Source organism: Cucumis melo, chromosome 6 (genome assembly GCF_025177605.1).
Source record: "Cucumis melo cultivar AY chromosome 6, USDA_Cmelo_AY_1.0, whole genome shotgun sequence".
Taxonomy (NCBI): Eukaryota; Viridiplantae; Streptophyta; class Magnoliopsida; order Cucurbitales; family Cucurbitaceae; genus Cucumis; species Cucumis melo.
Window position 1 is genome coordinate 21,064,035 of NC_066862.1, and position 4,875 is coordinate 21,068,909.

Consider the following 4,875-nt stretch of genomic DNA (forward strand, 5'->3'; position numbering starts at 1 on the left):
TATACTCAAATTGATAAAACTCAAACTTTATAAAAAAGAATGAGAAGGAAGGGGGACATGTCTAAAGCAACAAATTCATTACCATCAAACTCAAATAAACGACTTCAAAGCATTATGACACTAGTCAAACAGACGAAACCCAAACATTCTAAAATAATGAGAGGGGAGATGTCTACATCAAGGACCAAAATCATCACTTTATATCAAACTAATTAAGTTGAAAGAATTGGAGGGGGGGGGGGGGGGGGAGACAATTGTAAAGCAACAAATTCATTACCATCGAACTCAATAAACGGTTCAAAGCATTATGACACTAATCAAACGGATGAAACCCAAACATTCTAAAACAATTTGGGGGGGGGGGGGGGGGGGAATCTATATCAAGGACCAAGAATGAGTGTATCATATTCGCATATGCTACTATAATCTAACACTTTATATCAATTTAAATATGTCATACTCAAATGGATAAACTCAAACTTTCTAAAAAAGAACAAGAAGGGAGGGGGACATGTCTAAAGCAACCAATTCATTACAATTAAACTCAATAAATGGCTTGAAAGCATCATGACACTAATCAAATGGATGAAATCCAAACATTTTAAAACAATGGGGGGGGGGGGGGGGGGAGTCTACTTCAAAGGACCAAAATCATCACAAGAATGAATGTATCATATTCGCATATGCTACTCACACTTTATATCAAACTAATTAAGTTGAAAGAATTGGGGTGGGGGGGGGGGGGGGGTGGGGGGGCATGTCTAAAGCAAAAAAACTTATGCACTTTAAATATGTCATACTCAAATGGATGAACTCAAACTTTCTAAAAAAGAATAAAAAGGGAGTGGGACATGTTTAAAGCAACCAATTTTCATTACAATATATCATTCTAAAACAATTGGGCCGGGAAGCATGTCTACATCAAAAGCAAAAAATTCATTACAATTAAACTCAATAAACAGCTTCAAAGCATTATGACACTAATCAAACTAATAAAGTCAAAAGCAACAAATTCAGGACCATATTTATATGACTACCATAACTGCAGGATAGTCATATCAATTCATAATATACCATGTTTCTATATACTACTCTAATCTGACACTTCATATCAAACTAATTAAGCTGAAAAAATTACCTGTTGACTATCATTTGATTGTTCTGAACTTCGTTACATGTTGGAGGTAGCTTCTTGACAGGATAATCTTCTTAAAATTGCTTCGATTGTAGCTTGTTGCGATTCAACTATATTTTGCAAGTGAGCAATCTGTGCATTTGCTTCTTTTGTGTTGTGTTGAATTGTTTCATCTCTAGCATTCTTGGGTCTTGGTCCCCAACCTTGTCCTTTCACATGCCCCGATCGCTTACCCAATACCCGGTCACATATTTTCCTTTCTAGAAGAGGTTCACTCCCTTCTTGTGATGAAGTTGTTTTTAATTCCACCATCTCATCCTACACCATAATTACATAATAGTATCAATCCATTATAGGTTAAGAAAAATTTCAACAATGAACATACAACTTTACTTACATATTTCTCTTTTGCCTCATTCACCCACCCATTCTTCTCATTGAAATGCGTGAGTTGAAATAATTCAATCTCACTTACTTCCTTACCCTCTTCTTTCTACACGTGACAACCAAAATTATAAATATAAAAAGTATATATAACTACAATACAAAAATAAATGTCGTACCATTTTCTGCTTATGGCGTAAAAATGTTGAAGTTCCACCTCGATGGGTGAATGGAAGTTTAGATCGTGCCTTAGAATTTGCTTCAGATCTACTCCTAAAATCTTCTCGTTCCCATCGATCACATAAACGAGTCCAATCCGAATCTCGTGCCACTCGTTTGTCACGGTGTTTTCGTGCTTCAGCTGGAGAGTCATACTTTTTGTAGCTTTTGTGTAGTGAACAACGAAAGTCTCTATACAACACGCTCATTTCATGTTCAAGATAATCTTGTACCAATGGTTCATTTAAGTCTAGAATGAAGTAATTCTAGCATTAAGAAATAAAACAAATTAGTATATATTTGGTCTAGAACAAATTACGTAGTATTTCCTTAAAACTAAACTTAAATAGCTTACCGAAAGTCTATCTACTATCTCCCTTTTCACCTCTTTCGATACATCTGACCAATGCTCGCATTCAAGTGGTACTATCGCTCGTACCTCTTTTCCAATTTGAGAGTTTAACTTGGAGGGGACCTTACAAATTTGTTTTCTATCTTCAAAGTCAATTCTAATTTGAATGGGACCATTTGCTTGGACATATTTCTCAAGTCCAACCCCTCTAGTTGCTCCTCGGTCTTTTGTTTTGTACTAGAACCTACATAAGAAATATTAATATTAATACATCTAATGTTGTATGAAAACTAGAAGATTTAACATAGAAATGAATAAATACTTTGAATGTCTGGATGTATGGACACCACTTCTTGCTCACCAATACTATTTTGGTTAGAATTGTTTGCTTCGTTCATATTTGAAGATGACCTACTACGATTTCTCGGTCCAAAATTTCTTGACGACATCCTACAAAATGTTTTGATGCATAAATATAACTATAAACATTAAAGTAAGTGAACAAACAATGTACAATTCAAATAGATGCATAAATAAAACCATAGTTAGTTATGTATAACCTTGGCGTAGTATGACTAAAAGTTAGTAGCTATCACAATCTTCGTCACTCATTGACTCATCTCTAGAATTCTTCAGGCAGTTGTGCAATAATGTCTTCTTGGTCTCCAATGATTGAAGGTTCAACATCTTCTCTATTAAAAGTTTGTGAATCTAGGTTATGTTCAACTCTAGGATAACATGTAGATATGGTTTCATCCGATGTTACTTCTAGTTCATTACTTTCTATTTTTGGAATATCCCACACATGTCTTGGTTGAATTTGTTGAACTATTTTCCAATGTTGACCAAGTTTGTAATCATCTACATAGAAGACTTGTGTTGCTTGACTTACAAGGATGAAAGGCTCATTTTTGTACCATCGGTTACGAGTATTTATTGATGTAAAGTCATCAACTATGTTAATTCTATTCTTCCTCAAACTAGTATCATACCATTCACACTTAAAAAGCACAACTGCTTTCATGCAAATGTATTGTAGCCTTATAATTTCATGTAGTTCGCCATAGAAAAATATTTGTCCTGTTTTATCACCACTTGGCACCATTACTCCACTATTCTGAGTGGTCCGACGACTATCACGATCTTTAGTGTGAAATCGAACTCCATTTGCTATACACCCGCTATAAGAGCGAGCACAATCATTCGGACCACAAGCAATGGCATACAAATCATCGGATATGAATTTATCACAATGCAACCTTTGGGCCTAATAAAAAATGCATTGCTTAATGTAACAAAAAATTGTATAACGCAATGTACAAGCACAAAAAAAAAGACATACCTTTGCTTTGAACCAAGTAGAGAATTCTAATTGTTGTCTCTTATACAAATCACCATTTCCATTACTCGACTCAAGGATCCTCATATGCTCCTTATGTTTTGCAAGTTCGTGTAACCTTTTAGTCATATTTAAAATATTAAAAATGAATTTAAGCAAAGTGATACGTACTGGAGATAAGATTCCACTTCATCACAGTTGTTTAGAATATACCAATGTGATTTCTCTAACTCATCAGGGGTTAGTTGTCGAAATACGGCACCACCTAACCACCTTATGTGTTGAGAGAAAATTGATAGACCACAATTGTTGATCTCCTCATCATCAATGTCATCATTATTTCGATCCCCTCTATTAAACCTTGTTTCAATGCCACGTAAATACATAGAACAAAAGTTCAAGGATTCATTTATGACATAAGCTTCTGCAATTGAACCCTTAGGTCGAGCTTTGTTTCTAACATATTGCTTCAAATAACGCAAACTCCTAAGACAGCATGAAAGAAATTCATTTTCGCAACACATATTTTTCTGTCATGTATTTCTTCTTTCAAAAAAATTAAATACTAAATTTCAACATTACCCACATATGTTTGGAAAGATATTTATATTGATAATAAAAAATATAAATTACATTATTGGTAAAGATTTTACAATAATTCAAAAGATAAATTAACTATAATGTTACATGTATGTGTGACCTAATCTAATCAAATTGATGCATAAATGAACTTGATTGATACCATAGTCCATGGATTCTTCAACTACCTGCAAATTTGAAAAAAATGAACCCTAGCCAACATTCATTACGGAAAATGCGTAAGCATAAACATAAACATTAAGTACATGCTAAACAAAAATCATCTTTTTAATAAGCACACTAATAAACTTTTCAAAATAAGCGTCGTAAGTTCATACAACCAAGGTTTTTAATAAAATACCCATAAGGAATGCAAAAGATTAAAAAAAAAAAAACCAAATACATAAGCATAAGCATAGTATCTTAATGTTGCAAATGTAAGTTTCAATGCAATCTTTAGATTCCAAGCAATGTTCTAGTTTGCATCAAGTTGAAACTTAGCATAAATTTACCCTTAGGCCCCCCTCCTCCAAAGCCACTACAAAACAACATGATTCTTATAACATATGTCTAAGTGGATCGAACAAAATAACCTTTCAATGACTACCATAACTGTAGGATAGTCAACATAATAAAGTATCAAGTTCCTAAGTACATGTCAACACGATTCCTAAAACATATGTCTAAGTGGATTGAATAAAATAGCTTTTCAATGGCTACCATTGTAGGATAATCAAAGCAACATTTCTAAGTACATGTCAACATGATTCCTAAAACAAAATAGTTAAGTTATTGTTGCAAAACACAAAGCACGCTTACAAAATCCCCACCCCCATATCTTGATTATCCTCCACAGAGGCTTCTGAT